The sequence below is a fragment of the Diabrotica undecimpunctata genome, chromosome 2 (assembly GCF_040954645.1).
Source record: "Diabrotica undecimpunctata isolate CICGRU chromosome 2, icDiaUnde3, whole genome shotgun sequence".
In the NCBI taxonomy this organism is placed as follows: Eukaryota; Metazoa; Arthropoda; class Insecta; order Coleoptera; family Chrysomelidae; genus Diabrotica; species Diabrotica undecimpunctata.
The window spans coordinates 57979550-58006110 of record NC_092804.1 but is presented as its reverse complement, the minus strand read 5'-3'; the positions used below and the strand labels follow the sequence as shown (position 1 = coordinate 58006110).

General features: G+C 32.5%; 2 protein-coding genes across 3 annotated transcripts in view; one reads left to right on the top strand and one right to left on the bottom strand.

The window, feature by feature from the left end:
- Positions 1 to 26561, bottom strand: part of Hcs (holocarboxylase synthetase-like protein) — a 161093-nt gene that overhangs the window by 95981 nt on the left and 38551 nt on the right. The gene's annotated exons all lie outside the window — the stretch shown is intronic.
- The window catches only part of LOC140434599 (microtubule-associated protein 1 light chain 3 beta-like), a 67222-nt gene that overhangs the window by 13694 nt on the left and 26967 nt on the right, over positions 1 to 26561 (top strand). The gene's annotated exons all lie outside the window — the stretch shown is intronic.

Below are 26561 nucleotides of genomic sequence, written 5' to 3'. Positions count from 1 at the left end.
CAATTATTGATTGTAATAAAAATTATAATTAATTTCCGTCTGGAAATCGTTTTCAAAAAGGAGGTATTCTAACCTGGCATTGTTCATTAATTGGCGCTTTGGGTTAGCCAATTTGACAGGTAGCTTACTTGGTCTTGATCTGGTGGGTAAATAGCCATGATTTGATACGAAATTCTGAGGCCGATGTTTTATGTGTTTACGTAGATAATTGTAGATGATGTGTCTCTGACCTTCAATTAATTCATTAATGTTATATTCTTTTTGTTGAATTCTTCATTTAGCATTGGCAGCCATCTGTTGATAGGTTTGGTACACATTTGTCTTCATTAAGTAAGATGACTTTTCTTCTTCTTGAGCTTCTGATAAGCTTCTTTGATTTTTATCTTTTTGTTGTGTGTTTCTTTTATGAATATTGATGCATCTTTCCATTGTACTCTGTGTCATTGTCTGTCTAAGTCTCTACTATTGGTGTAAGATTCATGCTCGTTTATCCTAACACTTAGTGGTCTTGAAGTTTCTCCCACAGATAAATTATTGCATTCACAAGCTATTTTATATAGGCAGTTCTTTGATCTCTCAGGTTCAAAAACCTTTTTTAGCAGCAGGTTTTTTCTTCCGTTAGAGCAGGTGTTTTGGGCTGTATCATGTAATGATCTGATAACTCCCTTTTTGATACTAATGTTATGGCTTAAATGATTAATTTAAATACCGTTTTGTAGCTGCGTTGAAGATATTGCTAAGCTAATGTTAGTTTAGAATTTATTGGTACTTAAATCGTTATTAAACTGTACCTCCTTGATTGTCAAATAAATGTCAAATCAAAAGCCGATATTTCGAAGTTCTCCGGAAAAAATAATAATTTTTAACAATTTTATATAGAAGTAAAACTACTCTGTGGAAACGCTTGCTCTCAAGATCCGAGCCTAATTTGCAAATTGGGATAAATTTTAGCAATATTCCAAGTATTAAAAATGTTTTACATCACCTGTGCTAAAGTGGAGAATTGTAAAAAATATCAGCCGTGAAATGTGTAGATGACTTTTTTACAAAAGTCCAATGGAAAAATTTAAACGATGAAATCCTTTCCGTTCGCAGATACTCTTACCAAAAGACTTATATTATCATATGTTCAAATATACCTCATCACGTTTTAGAACAAGGACTACTTCAATTAGGCATCAAGTTATTCTCACCAAATTTGAATCTAAATTTTTTAGCACATTTAAAAATTTCGTCAAATCAAATAGACTTAACGCTAGTAATTGTCCAAACACATCCACATTAACACAAGCAAACAACACCGACAAACTGTTCTTCATCCACATTCACACCGAACCGCACTCATTCTATTAATATCGAAATTTTATCGAAAAGTTAGGTACACTGTCCCACAAAAAAAAATTTTGAATGCTTCCTTCACTTTTTATGTCAAATCTTACTATTTTTGGGCCAATAAAAAAGAAAACAATAATGAAAATAATTTATTAGCTCTAGTTTTCTTGATACACAATAGGTATAATATTTTATTGTAGTAAATGAGGATAAAAATGATATTTTTTTACATATTCAATTAACATTGGAAATAGGTGTTTTTATTTTTAACCAACACTTCTTTAAGTTCTAAATTGATATAAAATAAAAATAAATTAAATAGATTTGTTTGAAGCGCTTGTAAAAATAAATCAGTCGTAATCGCTATGAGTACGAGACCTTTTTTTTTTAAGATTCTAAGATCTAAGATTTACTCTTGTATGTGAGTTCCGGAGCATTCGGAAAAAGTCTAGGTTAAAATGGAGAAAATATATCTTGTGAAACATGTTGCAGCCGAGTTTATGGGATTTTTCTAAAAGTACTGCTACCAACTGAGTGTAGTTTTCTTCTTGTTTGTTGTCCAAAAATCCTTTAATCACTCCCTTAAGAACTTCACAGGCTTCCTTTTCTTTACCCTCCAAAACTTCGTCAAACGAGGAATCTTTAACCAATTGACGAATTTGTAGTCTAACAAAAATGCCCTCTTTAACCTTTGCGTCACTTAACGAGGTGGATTTGTTTCGCAAGAACTTAAAAGCATCTCCTTCTCTATTCATACCTTTTAAAAAATTCTTCATCAAACTCAATTGTATATGTAAGAGTGGAAGAAGACCACATTTTCTAACTACTGTTGAGATTTCTTGCAGACTATTTTGTGCTTATATAGTGCGAATTCCTATCCTTGCTATTCGACATACACAAAAAACAGCAGTATTTAGTATAACGTCATACCATTCCTAAAAGTTTAGCAATAACTTTTAAGTCTCCACAGATGTTCCACTTATGTGCTTATCGTAATTGATTGCTTCGAGGAGAGCGTTCATGTTTATGTAAGTCTCTTTCACGTGGACTGCATGGCCAATAGGAGTAGAATGAAAGCTGTTTCCATTGTGTGTACAGCTCGTAAACTCAGCTTGTTGGAGTCTATAAATAGCCTCCATTACTCCATTGCTGTAGTTTTGACCCAAGAATTTCTGCCTTTTTCTGTGACGAGCATTTCCTACCTTCTAAATCTCAAATTCTTCTTCTTCTGTGCCTATCCCTTACGAATTTTGGTGATCATCATGGCAATCTTTATCTTATCTATTGAACCAAATTCTGAAGTGCTTTAACCAAGATCTCTTCTTCCTGGAACTCGTTTTCCAAATATTTTCCTTGCATGATGGCTTGAAGGAGAGCATATCTGGATTCATTTCGCATAATATGTCCAAAGAATTGTAACTTTGGGTTCTTATTCATTCTTCTGAGGACCTTCTCATTTGTAACTCGGTCTGTCCACGAGATCTTAAGTATTCTCCAATATAGCCACATCTCAAATGCTTCCAGTTTTCTGCACACATCTTCGTTCCAGGTCCATGATTCAACACCATAAAAAAGGACAGAGACGACGTAGTATCGCAGCATTCTTACTTTTGTATCAAGAGAGAGGTTGTGACTCTTGAAGAAGGCCCCATCCGATTGAAGGTGGATCTAGCTTTTCCGATGCGTGCTCTAATCTCCTGGTTGTTGGTCCATTCTTCATTTATTATGGTGCCGAGATAGTTGTAGTGCGTCACTCTTTCTACAGGGGATTGGTTGACGTAGAGTTGACCTTCTGTTATCCTTTTCTTGCTAATTATCATAGGCTTTATTTTACACTCCAGAATTTCCCACTTCCGGAGGCGTCCGACAAGGAGACCCAATATCGCCAAAGCTCTTCCCTGCAACTTTAGAAAATATATTCAGCAAAATGAACTGGCAGAACAAAGGCCTATCCATTGATGGAGAATACCTCAGCCATCTAAGATTATAAGCGACCTAAATGCAGCTAGCAATGAAGTTCGTCTAAAAATGAACTTTATACAAACAAAAACCATGTACAACGAGCTACTGTATAGCCAAGATGTAATAATACTAAACAATACTTCACTTGAAACAGTAGACGAGTATGTATACTTAGGACAATTAATACATAAATTTGGCTCCTCACTCCCAGAAATCAACAAAAGAGTAAAACTGGCTTGGGCATCTTTTGGTAAAAATGCAGTTATATTTAAATCCAGGATGCAACTCCAGCTGAAGAAAAATCATTCGATCAGTATATACTACCAATCACGCCATATAGCTGCGAAACTTGGACACTAAAGAAAGAGATAATAATAGAGAAACTCAAAGTCACTGAAAAGTCAATGGAGCGATGCAAGCTAGGTATAACAAAGAGAGTTCGAAAAAGAATAAAATGGATAAGACATAAAACCAAGGTCACTGATGTAATCCACAGAATTAAATCTTTAAAATGGCAGTGGGCAGGACATTTAGCGAGAATTACTGACAAAAGATGATGGTTCACTAGAATTACACTGTGGTATCCAAGAGGAAAAATTCTAGCATAACAATACACACAAAACTAAGGCTGGTAAGGGCGCTCATTTTTCCCATAGCGACATATGCATCCGAAACGTGGACCTTAAAGAAAGCGGATAAAAATAAACTGGACGCTTTTGAAATGTGGGTATACCGCCGCATGTTGATAATATCCTGGATTGATCATCGCACTAACGTATCGATATTAGAACAACTTAAAGTAAAGGATAGATTGCTTAAACAAATACAACAGAGATATTTGCAGTATTTTGGACACATTGCTTGAAGAACAGGTACGATGGAAAAACTGATAGTCGAGGGTAGAGTTGAAGGAAAGAGACCTAGGGGAAGATCTCCAATCCGCTGAGTAGATCAAACAAAAATATTGATTAACCAAGGGTTACATGAAGCCGAACAACTAGCCCAGGACAGAGAAGGATGGAGAGAAATCGTGCAAAAACTGTAAAGGCCTGATGGTGTCACCACATCCCAAAAGGGATTAGGACTGAGGAGGAGGATCCAAGAGGAGTCAAGAGACCAAGAGATGTCCAAATTTAAGATGGGACTATGACATAAGGAAACAAGCCGGTATAATATGGCACAGAAACGTGAATATTAGAACGCGAATATTATATAAAAAAGCTTTAATGTAAAAAAAAACCTCTATAAAGGGTATAGATACCATTTATAAAGGTTTAAAAATTTTCATTTTCTTTTTGAACTATTATATCGTTTTTCTGAACTGTTATGAAAGTTATGTTTATCGTTTAAAAGACAAATAATATATGTTTTATTTCATTGAGAAAAAGTTGAATCGAGAAATTTTTCTCAATAAGTTTAAAAGACTTCCACTTATTAGGTCAAACAACGCACCATTTATAATAAATAGTCTATTACGGATTCATGCATTTACATGATGATTTGCAGAGTTGCTTTTAATGTCCCTGTTTGTTAGCTGAAACTTTGTTATTTTCAACTTGTTTTTGTTTTATTGTAAATTTTCTTACGTTTTCGACTTGTCATTGCACATTAATTTGTCAATATCAGAGATAATTTTTGAATAAATTAGTAGCTTTATTCAGATCAATATTTATTATTATACATTAATACATAAGTTAAAACATTCCCGAACCAAATAATAATGTAATTTTTCAATCACGAATTAATCCCTTAATTTGTAATCTCACATTATTCTTAACTTCTTAAACTTTTATAGTTTCAACGTGTATAATTGAAACATTGTGAAAACTATATCAAGTAATATTTTAATAATGAAAGACCATTCACTGCAAACCTGCACTTAATAAATTGTCGAATAATATATTTCCAAGTTGAACTTCCTAAATGTTGCAATAATGGATTAAATTGTATTTGTAAGCTCATAGTTCAAAGTTTGTTAGTATGATAGAAGCATTAACCTCTGTGCTGAGGTATACATTATTTGTGAAATTATAAATTGGGGATTTGAGCTCATTTGAGCGATCTTCTATTACGTAACATTTTAGTTAGGATTTTGATTTTATGCAGACTGGATGAATAAAGAACTGTCGTTTCTACCTCACTGGCGTATTTCGTGAATTGATGTTTGATATTATTGTTGATATCGATGGCTTAACTTGCACAGCGGCTAAAAGCATAAAAAAATATTTTGATTAAATAACAATTATTAAAATTTTTGGAGTTACCCTGTTTGTAATTAAAAGAAAATAGTAAATAATCGAAGTTGCTCACTTTTCTCTGCACCATATTATGGAACCTCTATAGGAAAATGAAATCAATCTGTAAGTATATTTTTGTTTATTTTTATTTGATAATAAGTATTTTATTGTTATTATACCATAGAGTATTTTATTTATCAGTCTTCATGTGGCACAATGTCGTAGTAGTCCCTGTAGTCCACCGGCAAGGTACTTATTAGTTAGTATAAGTCTTTGAATTTATGACTACTTATTTTAAGCCGATTTTCATGAAGATTCGGTAAGCTTTCAATAGGTTTAACTGAGACCCTTTTATCACATCGCTGTGGCAGTGACTGCCATTCATCTGTAAACCGTATCTTAAAGTACAGGTTCCCTTGTTTATATTGTAGGGCACGAATATCTGTGACCTAAAAAACAACACATTAATAATTTAACAATGTTTTCGTCTTCTGTGTCTGTAGAAGACCAAACAAAATTAACATTAAAAGTACCTTGGCATCTCCTGCTCTTATTGACTTATAAAACTGTAAACTTGCGAAGGATTTAAAAAATTCATGGGTTAGGTAAGATACGTTGTAAGGTTTAGGATGTTTGCGAGCTCCAACACAAACTTCTGCATATTCAGCTGGTATATAAATTATTTTCTTTTTCAGTTTCCTCTCTATGGTTGCATGTCGGCATTAAGTCCGCTTCCATCTGGGTATGGCCTACCTCTAGATACTTTTGCTGAATTGTGACATTGTTTACTATTGCCATGTTTAGTAATGCATTTGCCAATATTCCGTTTCTATTTTGCGCTGTACATCCATCACTGTACAATATAATTTTAGTATCCTGTCCAGGTTCTCTGTGGATACTCGGCAAAAGTTTCTCCGTGATAAACTTGACAATTATGGTAGCGTAATTGTCAGAGGATAACCCACTTTCGGTCTCGTTCCAGAGGTAACAAAATCCGTCTTTATTTTTTATATTAAATATACAAAAAATGTGCGTGCATATCTTAGTTTTATAATATAGAGATGACGCATTAGATTTGGGTGCTAATAACACAGCTTGCGTGTCCATTGTGAATACAAATTCTTCTCTATATTTATCCTGTTCTTTTTCAAGTCTAGCTTTATTCTTTCGTTCTGTGCTCCTTGTGTTCTGTATCAGGTATATTTCCGAGTTTGTGAAAGATGCACTTTTCGCATTTACCTGTTTTTAGCTTAAACAGTGATATATTTTCAATTTCTAAAGTGTTGCTAAATTTAGCAATTGGCAGAGGTTTGGTATACCGTGGCGTGCACAAGTCTAATGTGTAGAAATTGTACATAGCTTTTTTTATGTCCATTCTGGCAACAAATAAACCTTGACCAAACTTTTGCGGCAATAATGGGATTCCATTTTTGGAATATTGTTCAAAAACTCTTTAAGTTATTTCACTTCTACTTCGTAGGGATTTTTTGATGCGTGTTGATTTGTTTTATGAGAAATATTCTCTTTGCCTTTTTTCCCGTTCCAGATAGTCATTTTGGTAAGACACAAAGTGTTTTGAAATATCGTTTTACAAACTCTCACACGACATTCGTTAGTCAAGTTTAAGTTAAATACTATTGTGCTTTTTCTTCTTGTTAATAATGAGTCTTTTCTGTCTCTTGGACGTTTTGTGGGTATCTCATGCAGAAGACCATTCACGAAAACCCTTTTTCCCCTAAGTCATCCTCTAAAACATCTCAAATATAGTTCTCCTTTCTTCTTCTGAAACTTCGCTACATTTTAAAGCACTTTTATCAGTTGTTCTAAATTTGCATCGAGGTTTAAGAACTCGCTTTATTTTTTTGTGTTCTTTCCCGTTTCATTTCAATTTTTTACGTCCAGTATACTGTTGCCCATTTTCCCTGTGAAGCTTGTTCATTTGATTTTTCCATGTAGCTTTATTTACCTGACACCTTTTTCTTCTCTTAATTCTCCTTGGTTCTTCTTCACTGTTAAAATCAGAGTGCTCAGAATAAGGTACAAGTTGTACATTCATGCAGTCGCTATCATCACTTAAATATTTAAATAAATATAAGGTTGAATGCTCGAATAAATGAACTTTGATCAAATAAAAGGCATATATCGAGCACAGTTTAATTTAATCTTGCCCAAGTACTTTCGATCCCTAGATCATCTTCAGGGGCATTTCGTCAATTGCGGCCTATCCGACAAGAACAAAATGTCATAAACATATAATTGTACATCACACTACACTACAAAAGGACAAACAAACACTTTAAAATTATTGAAGAAAAGCTACATTGCGTGCAGAAGCCGGAGACAGAATGGCCTTGACAGACTTAAATATTTGTCAATCAAGCTAGTATTGTTGTCTTCCTGTGCTGTACAATGGTACGTTGTAACTGGAGCTAAGCATTCTTCAGTAACAGATTCCAAGAAAACAGACGAATCATTATCGAGACGCGCAACAGTCATAATCTCTTGTGTATGAGCATTAGATAGAGGCGCAATGGTATCTAGTGGCTCAATATTGATGAACACCTCTGTGGCAGCCTCAGCTGTACCACTGGCAAGTGGCACAATTTCCATGATACTTCCTGTTAAAGTATCAGATATTGACGTACTATCAGCAAAAAGTATAATAGACATATCTTCAATAGATTCTTCTGTGAGAATTAAGTAATTTTCATTGTTTTGCTTCAGTGCAGCTTCAACAAGTTTTTTTGCCCTCTACATCCTCTTTATCTGTAACAATAATCTTATTAACATACAAACCGTTTATTTTATATAATTTTTCCACTATAACTTATGAGCACGTTCACATCTATAACAATTTGCAGAGCAATAATATAGCAATTCTCAAGGGGAATATTTACCTTGACAACTATATTTTTTGCATTCAGTCATAATCGTAGTCTACAAATTTGGGCACTGTTTTTGGAAATTCAAATGTGGAAACAATTCAGTGTATACATAAGTCACATATATGTATTTTTCTTCTTACATTTTTAAAATTGTACCTTCTTTTTTTCTAAAAAAATACTTTTTGAATTTTTTATTAAATATAAAATATGTAGAATTTTTAAAAAGTAAGAAGAAGAAAAGCATAGATCTTACTTTTATCTATGCACTGGACTTACATTTTTAACAACTTTAATTTATAGACCACGGAACTGTAAAATCACAGAATTTGTATATTGGGTAACTCCTCAATTCACTAACTAGGATATTTCTCACAAAAAGTTACATTATTTCATTAAAACTACTTACCGCCACTCTTATACACTGTATCGTTATCAAATCTGTTTTATTTTATCTGTTAATTTACAGTTTTCTAAAAACGACCGTGCACGTGGCACTTTGTTACTCACCGTCAATGACAATGGCGTTGTATTTTAAATATTTTAAAAGCTAGGGAGACATCACAACTAGACGCAGTCGACAACGCCAAAACCTGTATTTCGGTAACAAATTGAGTTGGAAGTTAAGCCATCGACAGAGAACACTGTTATTCTAGGCCATCGATATCCTGTTTAAGCATCTGCTATATCTTGAGGGTGCGTTTTCTTTGTTTTTTTTTTGTTCGGCACTGAAAGAGGGAAGTTTGTTAATGGTAGAGTTCTAGATGTCAGAGATCAGAGATAACGTTTGTTGTTGAAATTGGTTCTATTAAGTTTGTTTGTTTTTATATTGATGTAAAGGTTGTTGTAAAATCTATATATGTCATTGTTCCTTTCGAAGACTTTACCTAGGATGTTGAGAAGAACAATCTATGTAAATGAGTCAAGGTTGGTTATGAGTTTTCCTTGGTTGGTTATTGACTTTTGACTAAGATATTTTGATTTATCTCCAGTCCCATTTTGGCACTAGTTTTTGACAAGGAGTTCACCATTTTCATTAAATTTGTTTGTAGATGAGCCGCAGAACATGCTGTTCGTTGCATTAATTTGAATTGAACAATTGCATTAATTTTGGTTCCATCCTACAGTTCTTCTAGTGAGGACTTTATGATGTACTTCTTCAGCATAGGCATAGAAAAGTAGCTAAGTATATATATTTTGTAAGTCACGTGCAATGATGAATGTGGCAACAAAACACGAAATCGGCATAACAGTGATATTTCGTTGTCCAATAAAATAAGCAAAAGTTGTAGTGAAATAGAAATAAATCGAACTACGATTCCATCAATTTGAGATATCTTTAGTTTATATTTTAGATAAATTGATGTTTCCTGTGTTTATAAAATTACATAATTACTTATATTAAGCAATAAATACTTCACTTGTATTTATTGCTTTACATAGTTGTAGAATAGAACTTAGAGAACGAAACTTATAAATTCTTAATAATGTAGTATTTCATTCGCTTCGTATTAACTAAGTATAAAAATGCCCCAATCTTATCTCTACCGACTAATCAAAATATTGACTGAAGTTCTCAAAAATATTCAAAGGAATTCGTCGTTTTGTAGTTCTTGACCTTCCGCTTAATCACATATATCAATGTTGCAGATGTTTTCAAAGGACATGATTTTGCAGTTTCCGACAATATTAATTTTATTATTATCATCGTTACTATTACCACTCATCAAAGATATAAAAAAAATTTAAGAATTGAACACTGAAAACTATTACTTTTTCAATTTATGTTGATCTGCCGATTGAGTATAATGTAGGTGTGTATACGTATTTTGTGCTTGTGCATGTGTGTATACGGGAGTGCCCCTTTCTTCTTCTATTGCGCCGTCTAATTTCGAAGATTGGCGATCCAAATGGCAAATGTAGCTCTGGAAGCTGCTGCACGAAAGATTTCTGTGGATAAGACGATCACCTCAGGTTTTTCAGCCACGAGTTCTGGAGTCTTCCAACTGATCTTTTGCCCTGTACTTTACCTTCCAATATGTTTTGGAGTAATTCATATCTTTCACCTCTTAACACCTGACCCAAGTATTGTATTTTTCTCTCTTTGATTATGCTGCGTAATTCTTTTTGTTTATTCATGCACCGAAGTTCCTCACCATATGTAACTTTTTGTATCCATGGAATTCTCAGCATCCGTGTGTATATATAAATTTCAAAGGCATCTATTTTTTTTTTCTGTTTCAGAGTCCATTGTCGAACTTTCACAGCCATATAGCAAAACAGAGAAAACGTAACATCTGATCATTCGAATTCTTAGCTGTAGACTAAGGTCTGATCTTGTAAAAAATGTTTTCATGTTCATGAGTGTTTTCCTCGCTTGTTTGATTCTTGACAGGATTTCTATTGTTGGGTTACACTGGCTGTTGATATTTGCTCTCAAATATTTTATGGAAGTTACCTATTCTATTATTTTTCCCTTGTCGTACAAATGTACGTTTATTGGTATCTTTGAAAATACTAGAGTTTTAGTTTTGGAAACATTTAGATGTAAACCGAACATTTCGCTATGGCGAAGTACCGCATTTATTATATTTTGTAGTTCTTGTGCGTTGCTTGCTATTAGGACGGTATCATCAGCGTACCTGATATTGTCTATGCTGGTTCCGTTAATATTGATTTCCACCTTGAACCTCGTCTAATGCTTTTCTGAATATATTGTGTAATACTTAATTATTAAGTATTACTTAATTAAAATTAAAAATGTGTAATATTTAAAAGTATACAAATTATATACTATTGCTCAAATATAATATATAAGTTATAAATCAGTGTAAGGAATTTTTTAAAATAAATTCCAACTCTTAGCAGACAAAACAATAGGTCAGTAATGGGTTATCTTAAAAAATACGTTTTTCATTAATTTTGTTTCAAACGATTAGTAATTATTGGTAACTCATTTATTTCGATGAGTTCATTTTTTTTAACAACGCAGAATTTTTATTTTGTCGTCTTGCAAATGGCAATGACAGCATCAGAGTCAATTTTATTATTAAGTGCAAATAAAAATACTATGTGTAGATAGCATTTTTACTATACAAAAAAATTTTTTTGTATTTTTTTAAATAATCTTTACTACAGAAATTAAAAATTCGCGAAATATTTATCTCAACATATTTTGTTTATGGATTAATTTGTGATATGGCTATTTGTGTTCGTTAGGTTTTCAGTAGTTTAGATCTAAATCACGGTTGAATGGGAGTGTGTAAATGTTTGAAAAATAAATACTATTCACATGAGTATGACACCAGGTAAATATGTATAGTTCTATTTTGTTCGTAAAATAGTTTCGAAACGTTTAATTTTAATTTTATTTCTATTTTGTTGTTCAGGATTATTGTATTTAGTTATAATAATTGTCGTTGCTTTAATTTGAACTCATTCAAAATGCTCGATAACATGGTCTCTATGCATATCTCCATATTTACTCTTGTTTCTTTTTTGTTTTTGTGTATGAAAAAAAATATTGATCGAGTATAATCACGCAGTGTCACTATAAGAGCTATTCACATCATAAGCACAGCTGCAAGTAATAATTGAGTTGAACTTATGCCATGTTTGTACAACACTATAGTTTCCTCCAATTTTGCAACTTGTATTTTATTTTCTCTTCTTCGATTAAGAGACTGTCCAGTTTCTTACACACTGTAACCACGAGTAGTTTCTTCTCCCTGGGTCATTTTTACTTTAATCTTCCCTTTTATTGAGAATCGTAGGAAGATTTGTATTTTTCATGCAATTAAATTGACTTTGTTAACTAATAACATAATTTTCACAATTAAATTTAATTTAATTTACTCTATTAACTCAATTTTCATTCACTTTAATTTTAATTTTTACAACTATATAATTTATTAATACAATTATTGGGCTATTACTTCGAGTGATGGCCAAAAATCCACTTTCCACTATTTGAGGAGCTGGCAATATTTAATAAATTTTATTTTCTCCCGACTTAGTCAGTTGGCTGGCACTAACCGTTGGAGAAAGTCGTCCTCCTTTCGAGCAGGGAAGTTGTATGTTCCCTTCATGTGAAATTCTATAACATTGACCTTCTGTCATTAGATTCTTACAATTAACCATATAATTTAAAGGTTTTTACACATTTTTTCGTACCTAGTTTCAACTACTTTTAAAATGTAAGTATTTTCCACATTTTTAGAAATTTAGCAGTCAACATTTTACCTATGTTTGTGACGTTTTAAAGTGGAAATATACTTCCAGGTTTCACTGATAATGATCCGACTAGACCGAAAACGTTTTGAAGAATTGTAATCCTTATGGATAAATTTTAAATATTTTTAATAAAATTTACCATTATACTTCACAAGTCTTTATTTCTCTGTAAGTTTTTTTTAAACTATGGTATACAGCCAACCACTGAGATTTTTCCCTTATTCTTTGTTCTGTATTTTTCTCCTCTACAAATGACCAGATAACCTGTTTTACGTATTTTCCAATGTTTTTCTGTCATTGTTAGTTAGAACGTAATTATTTGTCATATGCTCTGTCGAAAAGATTTTCAGCAGCTTTTGAAAAATCCACATTTTAAAGGCTTATAACCACCTCTCACCTTATGGATCCATAATTGCACCCTGTATAACAATACTGAATAGAAGTACGCTTTCACAAACCGATATCGAACATCCTAAACGTGGAGTTTGTAGTGTTTATAGTGTTGAGTTTAGTATAGTTACGCGACTGATCGGACGCGTCCCCAGGTGGTGGATAGGGTAACGCCCTAACCAGTCCTAGGACTGGCGGGTAGGTGGGAAATAAAATACCACCCGTGAACCAAAACAGACTGGTATGGCAACCCAACAGAGTCCCTGGCCATCCCGGTAGAAGAGAAGAAAAGAAAATACACAGAATGAAGAAACGAAACCACTTAAAAAAGGAACTTCAATATATAGAAAACCTCAACAGAGAGAAAGAATTCAGAACATTCTATAAGAAAGTTAACATCAACAGAAAAGAATTTAAGGCAAACACAAATCAATGTAGAAGTTTAAATGGCGATCTCTTAACAACAAAAACAGACGTACTAAACCGATGGACGGAATATTTTAACCAGATACTTAATATAGAGGAAGAAGAAAAAAACCCGGAAGACGAAAGCTGCGAGGTAAGCGGAGCAGACGAGAGGGAGGAGGATCCACCAACGATCCTGGAAGTTAAAGACGCTATAAACAAACTAGCCTGAAACAAATCACTCGGAGTAGATAATCTCCCAGCGAAATTATATAAAGAAGGTGGCCACGATATCATAATAGCGCTACAGCAGCTTATAAAAGAAATATGGATACAGAAGTCCCTTCCCCATGATTGGAATATTGGAATACTTTGCACCATACACAAAAAGGGAGATATCTTTGAATGCTCTAACCATCGAGGAATTACGCTCCTAAATGAAGCGTATAAAATATTCTCCAATATACTATGCCATCGTATGGCACCATATGCAGAGCGAATAATAGGACAATACCAGGCTGGTTTCAGAGGTGGTTTCAATTCATCAGATTTCAACCCTGAGACAAATTCTAGAGAAAACACTGGAATACGGTGTAGACACGCACCACATATTTATAGACTACAAGGCAGCCTACGACTCTGTAAATAGAAGAGAATTGTTTAGAGCAATGATAGACCTAGGAGTACCAAATCAGTTGGTAAGTCTAACCAAACTAACCCTTAAAAAGTTGAATGCAGAGTACGAATCCAGGGGGAACTCTCTGAACCTTTTAAAACAAATTACGGGCTACGTCAGAGAGACCCACTCTCCTGTATACTATTCAATCTAGCTCTGGAAAAAGTAATACGTACGTCACAAATCACAACTACCGGTACAATATATAACAAATCTGTGCAAATCCTAGCATATGCTGATGATATCAATATTGTTGGGAGAACGGAAAACGCAGCACGAGAGGCGTACTTAGCACTAAAGGAAGCGGCTACAAAAATGGGTTTAATAATAAACACCAATAAAACAAAATACATGAAAATAGGTACGCAACCACAAATACTACGACCACTTGTTATAGAAAACGACGTCATCTAAGCAGTTAACGAATTTGTATACCTGGGAACGCTCGTCAATACTGAAAATGACACTACCGCAGAGATAAACCGCAGAATTTGCACGGCTAATAGATGCTATTTTGGGCTTAATCTCCTTTTTAAATCTACAGTTATATCAAGAAATACAGAAGTAAAACTCTACAAAACAATAATACGCCCAGTCCTAACATATGGTTCAGAAATCTGGACTTTAACAAAAAGCAATGAAAACATTTTAGGATGTTTCGAAAGAAAAATACTAAGGCGAATCTATGGAGCGGTAAATGAAAATGGTGTCTGGAGAAGACGATACAACTTCGAACTCTATAGGATATACCAGGAACCAGATATCGTAAAACACATTAAGATAGGACGTCTGAGGTGGGTAGGCCATGTAATGCGGATGGAGCAAACCGACCCAGCTAGAAAAACGCTCCTTGATAGACCTATTGGTCAAAGAAGAAGAGGAATACCCAGAACAAGATTCCTAGATAACATAGATCAAGATATGAGAAATATGGAAATATGTGCTTGGCGGAGGAAGGCGGTTGATAGGGACGACTGGAAAAAAATTTTTGGGGAGGCTAGGTCCCACACAGGGTTGTAAAGCCAAAATGATGATGATGATGATCATTTTGTTGACTGTTGGTTGATTTGAGCACAATGGTGGATCTTGAGTATTTATTTGACTTATTTGGTAATACCGATGTATTAGATTTGTAGGCTCGTTCTGCATTACAGGTGGAAACTGCACTGTAGGGTACTGAAAATAATTTAATCCTGGTCCGTTCCCTGTTGGAAACATTTTCTTTTCTCTTCTCACTTTTATTTCACATTGACTGGATAAATAAAAGTTTATTTATTTACCAATACTCAATTTAAACATACCAAATTTCGAGAAGATTAATAAATAGTTAGCACAATTACAATTATCTTCAGAAAACCGCCAAAAATTAATATTTTTCGGGGAGAATCCCAAAACTCACATCAAGTTTGACAGTTATTTTGACAATATTATAAGTTATACAATTTAATATAATATAAGTTATAAATCAGTGTAAGGAATTTTTTAAAATAAATTCCAACTCTTAGCAGACAAAACGATAGGTCAGTAATGGGTTATCTTAAAAAATACGTTCTTTATTAATTTTGTTTCAAACGATTAGTAATTATTGGTAACTCATTTATTTCGATAAGTTCATTTTTTTTAACAACGCAGAATTTTTATTTTGACGTCTTGCAAATGGCAATGACAGCATCAGAGTCAATTTTATTATTACGTGCAAATAAAAATACTATGTGTAGATAGCATTTTTACTATACTAAAAAAATTTTTTTGTATTTTTTAAATAATCTTTACTAGAGAAAATAAAAATTCGCGAAATATTTATCTCAACATATGTTGTTTATGGATTAATTTGTGATATGGCTATTTAAAGATGCAGATGTGTTCGTTAGGTTTTCAGTAGTTTAGATCTAAATCACGGTTGAATGGGAGTGTGTAAATGTTTGAAAAATAAATACTATTCACATGAGTATGACACCAGGTAAATATGTATAGTTTTTTTTTTGGTTGTTCAGGATTATTGTATTTAGTAATAATAATTGTCGTTGCTTTAATTTGAAAGCATTCAAAATTGAGCCAATACACTTAATGTTTTTGATCATTCGATAACATGGTCTCTATGCATATCTCTATATTTACTCTTGTTTCTTTTTTGTTTTTGTGTATGAAAAAAATATTGATCGAGTATAATCACACAGTGTCACTATAAGAGCTATTCACATCATAAGCACAGCTGCAAGTAATAATTGAGTTGAACTTATGCCATGTTTGTACAACACTATAGTTTCCTCCAATTTTGCAACTTGTATTTTATTTTCTCTTCTTCGATTAGGAGACTGGCCAGTTTCTTACATACTGTAACCACGAGTAGTTTCTTCTCCCTGAGTTATTTTTACTTTAATCTTCCCTTTTATTGAGAATCGTAGGAAAATTTGTATTTTGTATTTGTATTTGAAAATTAAAGTCTTTATTTCTCTGTAAGTTTTTTTTAAACTATGGTATACAGCCAACCACTGAGATTTTTCCCTTATCCTTTGTTCTGTATTTTTCTCCTCTACAAATGACCAGATAACCTGTTTTACGTATTTTCCAATGTTTTTCTGTCATTGTTAGTTAGAACGTAATTATTTGTCATATGCTCCGTCGAAAAGATTTTCAGCAGCTTTTGAAGAATCCACATTTTAAAGGCTTATAGTTATAACCACCTCACACCTTAAGGATCCATAATTGCACCCCGTATAACAATACTGAATAGAAGTACGCTTTCACAAACCGATGTCGAACATTCTAAACGTGGAGTTTGTAGTGTTGAGATTTTTAATTTCCCAATTCTTTGAAAAGCAGATCTGGAATATTCGATACGAGCTCATATTCAAAATAATATCTTTTGTTATCCAGCAACCAAGATGTGACTACGGGTTGGATCTGCTTGTTGTAAATACGGATAATCCTACAATGATTTGGCAAAAGTGTGACAGCCATTAGTTTTGTTTTATTTGTATTTATTTTCACGTCAAACTATCTAATTGTCTGGTTATGGCATTCAAAAGTCATTAAAAGTCCTCAGAACTATCAACTAGTCATATCTTTATTTTAAGTTAACTTTTATTTTTTCGTCAAAATTTTGGATATCATTTTAAAAGATTTTTTTTTAGAACACAAGGGTGTTCCCAATAGATCCTCATCATTCTGACTTTACAACCGTTCCTCCACCAAGCGCGTATTCCCGTATTTCTCATGTCTTTATCGATGTTATAAAGGAACCTTGTTCTGAATCTTCCTCTTCTTCTCTGACCAATGGGTCTATCAAGGATCTTTTTTCTCGCATCATTTCTCGGTCATTTTGTTCCATCCGCAATACATGCCCTATCCATCTCAGACGTCCTATCTTAATATGTTTTACGATATCTAATTCCTGGTATATTCTATAACGTTCAAAAGTTGTATCGTCTTCTCCACACTCCATTGTCTTTCAGTGCTCCATAGATTCGCCTTAGTACTTTTCTTTCGAAACATTCTGTTTTTATTACTTTTTGTTAGAGTCCAGATCTCTGAACCATATGTTAGGACTGGGCGTACTATTGTTTTGTAGAGTTTTATTTTTGTATTTCTCGACAGAATTGTGGAATTAAGGAGCAGATTGAGCCCAAAATAGCATCTGTTGGCCGTGCAAATTCTGAGGTTTATCTCTGCGGTAGTATTATTTTCAGTGTTAAGAAGCGCTCCAAGGTATACAAATTCGTTCACTGCTTCGATGGCATCGTTTCTATAACAAGTGGTCATAGGATTTGTGGTTGCGTGCTTATTTTCATATACTTCATTTTGTTAGTGTTTATTAATAAATCCATTTTTGTAGCTGATTCTTTTAATGCTACATATGCCTCTCGTACAACGTTTTCCGTTCTCCCAAAAATATTGACATCATCAGCGTAGGCAAGGATTTACACTGATTTATGTTATTAAGCGAATCGTTGTGATTTGTGACATACGTATTACTTTTTCCAGAGCCAGATTAAACAGTATACAGGAGAGAAGGTCTCCCTGGCGCAGCCCGTTATTTATTTTAAAAGGTTCAGACAGTTCTCGCTGATAGGTACTTAGACAGTTCAGACAGTACCCAGACAGTTCAGATAGGTTCAGACAGTTCCCAATAGGTACAAGCTCTTAATTTGGCTCAGATTTTTATAGTCTACATCATGATATATTGGGGTTTCAGTTCTGTATATTTTACTAAAACAAACACTTTTCTGTAGTCGATAAACCAGAGAAATTCGTATTTGCGTCTCTTGGCACTTTTGTATCAGTAGGTGAAGGCCAAACAGACAATTGATTCTCACTTTTCTCTCATTCTTACACTTGAACCTGATCTAAACCAGTGTTCTGAGACGATTTCTGCGTTACATATTTTGTTAGTTGCAGTTTTAGTGTCTGCAATTTTTCTTCATTAAGTTTTATCGTTTCTACATTTGGACCTAGACCTTTTGTACCTTTTTTGTTTCCTGTAGAGTACAAATGTCTATTTCTTTCTCTTTCAGTACTTGGGATATTTCTTGGCCCCTTGAGTTGAGCGAACTGATATTCCAAGTAGTAATTCTCATCTGGGTTTTGGATGTTTTTCGCTTGTCCTTATTTCTTGCCGTAGTCGTCTTCATAGTATCAATCCGGTTCCGAGGCTGTACATTGCTTCTTTGAGCAGTATTTGTTTTTACGATTGATAGGTTGCTAACCTTGCCTATTACCCTCCACGTTTTATCCGGGCTTGGGACCGGTTGTGATAACCGTAGAACTACTCACTCCACCCCGCAATCATCCCAGGCACTATGGGACAGAGCTAGAAGTACAGATATACGACGTAAATGCAAGGTGAAGAACATCAAGAACTGGGTAAGAAATAGATGAGTAGAATGGAAGGATCATATAAGACGAATGACAACAAATAGAGTAGTAAAGAGGAATCTTTAGAGGAAGATCGGAGAAGACGATCAGTAGGAATACCCAAAAACGATGGAACGACAACTTACTGGAGGCACATTGACAAACAGACAGAGGCATGTCTATATAAAAAGAAGAAGAATAAGAAGAAGTAAAATTTCGTTAAAGCTCTTCAGGTTTTATTTAACCCATTAAGGGCCGAGACAATAAACAAAGAGAAATTTGACAATTGATTTATTAGATTGGATTAAAAACACATAAATTAAGACTAATTTACAACCAAAAAGAATTTTTTTTTCTCATGAAAGGAAAAACAGGTGGGTGCGTATACGCACCTTTGGCCGAATACGCATACAATTTTTAAAAAAAGGAACATATTATATCTTAACTGTAAATTAAATTTTAAGATGAAAATTTTTGAAACATTCGGGGTGTAGATGCACTGTACACTTTTTACATAAATAAATAGTATTACTTTTGCACATCCGACATTTTCTTCTTTGCTTATTATCGTCTCTTTTTATAATGTGGCCATTTTGCACGTATGTCGCCCGAAATATGGAACCATTTCCTCGTCAATGGAAAGATTTTTTGCAAAGACTCCAAATTGTGCAAACTTTCGGATAATTATTTCAAAAATTTGTGACAATTTTGCCAATTTATCATTTTTATTCAGTAAGGTGTTATCTGACAAATGTATGTTCTGTTTGATTGAACGAAATCTATGTCGGCTCATGCTTTCTCTTACAATGTGCACTTCTTTATCCCCATCCTTCGACCAATACATATCAACTTGAGGCAGAGTGTGATAACCAGATTATAGACATATGCCAATAAATTTTTTTAAATCTGTATCATTCATTTCAAAATCGTGACGGTTATTCTGCGATGCATAAATATTTGTAAAATATCGAATGCTCTCACTTACTTCTTTATCAAAAAAGAGTGAAAAAACTTCAATAGGTGACTTGCCTCCATGGTTGGCTTTTATATTTTCTAAATATCGATCAGACTGATGTTGAATTACTGCCGAGTACGAAGGAGTATCTGTTTTTACCCAACTTGGGACAAATTTGGATTTATTATTTTTGTCTGGTTCTTTCTTTGGACGTTTTGATCTGTGGTTCAGAGGAATATCATCATCAGAATCGACAGAATTCCCATTCACTTGTATTTCATATGTACCTGCAATATCTGTTTTTATTCCTTCTGTACCAATAATATTATCATCAATGTCTTCTACATCGGAAATTTCATCTGTTTCCGGCGGCACATAAACCACATCAAGTGAGTCAGCATTTTCACAGTCTGAGTCTTCTTCTAACAAAGCCATTAACTCTTTAGTAGTTAGTGCCCTCTTCATTTCATATTTCGAGAATTTACTAAAATAAACAAAAAAATGCACTACTACTACTACTATATACACGCATTCATATGATAATAATTTAGCTTACCTCATTTCAACTTATATGGAATATAAAACAAATAAACACAAGGAAACTTTCAAACTGATTTAAGTCAAGAAAAAAGCAAATATAACGTTTACAGCACACAGCAATTTTATAAATAGTGAATAAAGTAATCGTAAGTAATCGTAATTTCAGATTGTTTAGTCTACGAAAAAAATATAATATGGTTTCGGCCAAAGGTGCGTATACGAATCCATCGTATAAACATGCAATTATAGACCTTATTTTTAAAGTATGAATGAATAAGTTTTTAGAATAATAAAAATTCCAACATATTTTTATAATTATAGAATACAAAATATGAATTAAGTTTATAAATCGGAAAAATTTTTTGTATGAAGATGTGCATAAATCATTAAATTATGCAAAATTATAATAATCTTAAAATATTTAAAAAGTAATATTTTTGTCAAAAGCAAAATGATACTATATACCTCAATCTATTGAGATGTTACTTCAATAAAAAGAAAACATTAAAAAAATTATTTTCGGGCCAAAAAAAAATTAACAATAAAGGTTGCGTTTACGCACCTTTGGCCGTAAATGGGTTAATGTTGGATTTTAAATGTCACTCAATATACGTTGTATATGTTTCTCATTTTGAATGTTTTTTCTTCTTCGATTTAATTGCGCAATTTTTCAAATATTAATTTGAAGGAAATGAAATTGGAAAATAACAATAAACTTATACTTAACGATTTTTAAATTTAACTTAAATTTAAACTTTGACATTGCAAACACATAAAGATATTAAGTGCATATAGCTTATTCAGCACCAAAATTATCTAATCAAAATTTAGTTGTTATATAATCAAAAATGCCATAGTTTAAAGAAAACAGAATTTAAAAATATATTTCACAACAAACAGATTCTGGAATAATATTTGTGTTTTTGGGACTCACAATATAAACACGGAATTCTTGTGATTATATTACTTAGTAAACACAGAATAATGATACTTAGTAAACACGTGTATACACTATAATAAAATGTAATCGTTTTTGTGGTAGAAATAATAACTTTTTGGGAGACCGATGCTTGCTTTAATTGTACAACTCAATTTTTATTTGATTAAGTCAGCTGAAAATGTTACAAACAATTTTAATAATTTTAAAATATGAAATTCTCTCTTTATTTTTATTAGTGTATCATAAAAAAATTATTTGTTACCAAAGATTGTCTAAATAATTATATTAATTACTATTTAACTGGGAATAAGCCACAATTAAAGGTTAAAATACGTTTATTGACGTTTCAATTTCCACTTCGGAAATCGTTCTCAAAATACAAACATTAGTAAATTAAACAAATTTTGTTTTTGTTACTTAGTGAAAAATTCTTCTATTAATTTATTTTATCTGACTCATCTATATTGACAATTCAGACATACATTATACATTTTAAAGTAGACGACTTTAAAATGATATTGCCAATATTGTTGAGTTGCGTTCCTGGGACGACTTTACTTATAAGATAGTTCATTCGATTACATGAAATCAACTTTAACTTGAGAATATCCGTCAGAAAAGATCATAACATGTAATTCGTCTTTAAAAAGACAAATACATGCCATGATGACAGTAAAATTCTCCTGTTAGTGATTCCATAGTAAATTATGAGGGAAAAAACCAGGAAAAAAACCTCATAATACTATCCCGACATGGTAAGTATTTGATCTTGCATTTATTTTACCTTCAATAAATACCAAATTCCGATTTTATATGTTTGTTATTTAAAAAATATAAATGATGTATTCTCTATATGTTACTGACTTACCAATACTGGTATTTTCTTTTTAATATATCTATATATATATATATATATATATATATATATATATATATATATATTGAATAGAACAAAACAACTTAGAACGAGATCCTACAACATATACAAGGGATAATACGAGGAAAATAACAATACCATATATAAAAGGATTATCGGAAAAGCTTAAAAGGATAGGAAATAAATTCAACATTTCAACAACATTTAAAACAACAAACACGTTGAGATCTATTTTGTCCAAAACCAAACCTAACAATGAACAAGAAAGGACAAAGAATTGCATTTATAAAATACCTTGTGAATGCGATCAGTTTTATTTAGGTGAAACATCAAGGCCATTAAATGTTAGAATAAGTGAACATCAATCCTATATTAAAAATAGAGAATTTGATAGATCTCAAATAGGTAAACATGCATGGGATAATGAACATAGGGTTCAATGGAATGATTCAAATATAGTCCTAAAAGAAACGGATGGTAAAAAGAGAAAAATCAAAGAAGCGGCTCTAATTATGCTAAATGAGACCAATTGTGTCGCGAATTCCTCGGCAGAATGTAGTAGGATCTGGTTACCCATATTGAAAGAGGAAGTTATTAAAAAGAAAATACCAGTATTGGTAAGTCAGTAACATATAGAGAATACATCATTTATATTTTTTAAATAACAAACATATAAAATCGGAATTTGGTATTTATTGAAGGTAAAATAAATGCAAGATCAAATACTTACCATGTCGGGATAGTATTATGAGGTTTTTTTCCTGGTTTTTTCCCTCATAATTTACTATGGAATCACTAACAGGAGAATTTTACTGTCATCATGGCATGTATTTGTCTTTTTAAAGACGAATTACATGTTATGATCTTTTCTGACGGATATTCTCAAGTTAAAGTTGATTTCATGTAATCGAATGAACTATCTTATAAGTAAAGTCGTCCCAGGAACGCAACTCAACAATATTGGCAATATCATTTTAAAGTCGTCTACTTTAAAATGTATAATGTATGTCTGAATTGTCAATATAGATGAGTCAGATAAAATAAATTAATAGAAGAATTTTTCACTAAGTAACAAAAACAAAATTTGTTTAATTTACTAATGTTTGTATTTTGAGAACGATTTCCGAAGTGGAAATTGAAACGTCAATAAACGTATTTTAACCTTTAATTGTGGCTTATTCCCAGTTAAATAGTAATTAATTTAAAATGCCACAAGAAAATAGCTTCAGAACAATATTAAATAATTATAATCATAACAAAATATTTATAACAAAATTAAAGCATTTTTGGGATTTGTCAATGCGTTATTTAAATTTCTCTATTCGAGTTATATCGGAATAAAAAAAAAAGAAAATTGCTTCTGTGGAATCCGAGAAAATACATTTTTTACGTATAGCGATTTTTAACTTTGACATTCAATTTTCTTCCACCTAGTTGTTTTGAAATTTTTACGCGCAATACCGATCGTTTTTGTTAATATGTTAATGTTATAATTTATGCTATGAATATCTTATGAAAATTATCGAGAGAGCTCCGAAAGAGAATGGTAATGATTCAAAGATTACCATCCTATGGTTTATAACTTTATCATAAATGCCGGTCCACTTTGACCGGTTGTATTTTAGGAACCACTGCTCGTCATTCAATTTTTTTAAAGAAGCGTTTTTCCGAGTCTTTTCCAACCTCGTTTTCTAAAATTCATTCAAATTAATAGTTACCGAGATAAGCCATTCTATCTGTTTCTAAGCCAAAAAATTGTTTGAAATCTAAAAAAATCATAATGTCATCCAAATCATCCGATGTTAATTCTATAAAGTGCGTTGGATGGGTGAAGTGATCTTTTATACAGTGATGAGTGCCTTACCACCCGGCAAAATAGCGGAAAGGATAGAAGACAGATTAAGTTGTGAGATAGTACGAGATAAGGCTAGTTATTGACGTGGCTATTTCACTTCAGTCATAATTATACGGATGACCTCGAAAATATTTTATTTTAATAATTTCTGATGTTAGAATAAATGATTGAATAAATTAAGATATATTATAGTAAAAAACATTAATTATTAGCGATTTTAAATTATAAATCTTTAAGTTTATTTATTAATAAAAATAACTTAACTGAAATATTTGATGAAACTAAAGCTAGGTATGTTCAATCCAAAACAATTATTGTGTGTAGAATTGGCGTAATAGGTAGAGACGGGGTCTACTGACAAGAAGATTGGAGGTTCAATTCACACCAAGGATAAAATTTTTGTTTTATTCAATCAAAAAATAATAGAAAATATGATACATATTGGGTAAAAAGTTTTCGAAAAACTCATTATTTACAGTTTATTCTTATTCCAATGTTAAAAAATAGAAATACAAAATAATTCAAATTTAATTTCAGTTTTACAGTCTTCAGTTGTGATTGCAAAATAATCCGGTTAAGACTGTTTAATGCCAAATCCATCACTAAATTCTCAGTGTTAATATTAATTCCTCTGTACAGGTAATGATTTTTAAAACAATTAACAACATTGTAATGGATGCGCGCGAACAGCTGCCTGCTTTACAGCTAACCAAATCATCAAGCCATCAAAAATAATATCATACCGAGAAGTGTTTTTGCACGGTAAACAGAAACTTTTTATTAAAAAAACAATTCGTGAAAATGGTTTTAATGGTCGAGGAAAAAGTGCAAATTGTTGTCTGGCATGTGAATGGATTATCAGACAACATGATTAGACAACAATTTGTAAATATGTTTCCAAATAGGCCGGCTCCAGCACGATCAACAATTCAGTCTATTATACGTAATTTTTTTTACTTATGGATCTGTGTTCACTCCAAGAGGAGTTCGTAGACGAAGGGAGGTAAATCCAGATTTGGAACTAAGGGACACTTTAATTTGTGCAAGTATTGAGCAAAATCCTACCCAATCAACATCTCGTCTCGGAGAACAATATGGAATTTCAAGATTTGGAGTAGGTAAAATTTTGAAAAGACATGGATACCGTCCCTATAAACTTCATAAATCCAACGAGCAATTCCCTGGGGATCAATATAGACGTTTAGAATTTTGTCAAACTGCAATGGAAATGTCACATCAAGATGAACATTTTTTAGAGAATGTTTTGTTCACCGATGAATGTACGTTTTCATTGCAGGGCCGTCACAATTCAATGAATGCTCGGTATTGGTCTCGAGGAAATCCTCGTCAGATTTATGTCGCTCGTACCCAGCGTCCTCGAAAAGTAAATGTTTGGGGAGGCATAATAGGGAATCATGTCATTGGTCCATTTTTTATAAACGGTATGTTGACTGGGCGGAAATACTTGGAACTTCTGCAAAATCAAATTGTCCCAGCCCTTCGTAATTTACCAATACCTTTCAATTCCATATGGTTTCAACACGATGGTTGTCCCGCACATAATTCTCGCATCGTCAGTGAATATCTCAGTGCGACTTTTCCTAATCGATTGATTAGTGGCCACGGAGATATTTTTTGGCCTGCAAGATCACCTGATCTTGCACCTTGTGATTTTTTTATGTGGGGATATATCAAGTCCAAGCTATATGGAATTGAAGACGATATGCCTAATTCTCTCCAAGAATTAAGAGAAAAGATCTCTGATTCAATGAGAGGTATTAGTCCAGAAACATTAACTAATGTTAGACGAAACTTTTATAATAGATTGGGTTATTGTTCTGCTGCTAATGGAGGCTTATTCGAACATTTATTGTAAATACATTTCACTAGAATAATTTTTTTTATTTTTATAGAATTTCTACCTATTTAAATATTTTTGGAAGTACATTTATTTAGAACGTTCTTTTATGTTTGAAGAATTATTACTTTATTTTCGATAGTACGACATTGTTTTTTTTAATAAGATTTTCATGTTTTACTATAAACACTTCTAATAAAAACTGAAATAAATGTCTAGTGATTTAAAGCAAAACGATATATCTGCATAATTTCAAATTTTTAAAAAAGTAAAACCTTCTTGTGGGATTTGAACCCTGAGCGCCTGCATGAGAACATCGTGACTTGAACTCTGATCTATCAAACTTTTATATTTCTTTAGTGACAGTTTGGGTTATTGTTCTGCTGCTAATGAAGACTTATTTGAACATATTGTAAATACGTTTATTTACAATGTTTTTTTTAATTTTGTAGAATTTTTACACTTAAGCAAAACGATCTCTGCATAATTTCAAATTCAAAAATTAAAAAATTAAAAAAAAAAAAAAAAACCACATGTGGGTTTTGAACTCTAATCGTCTGCGACG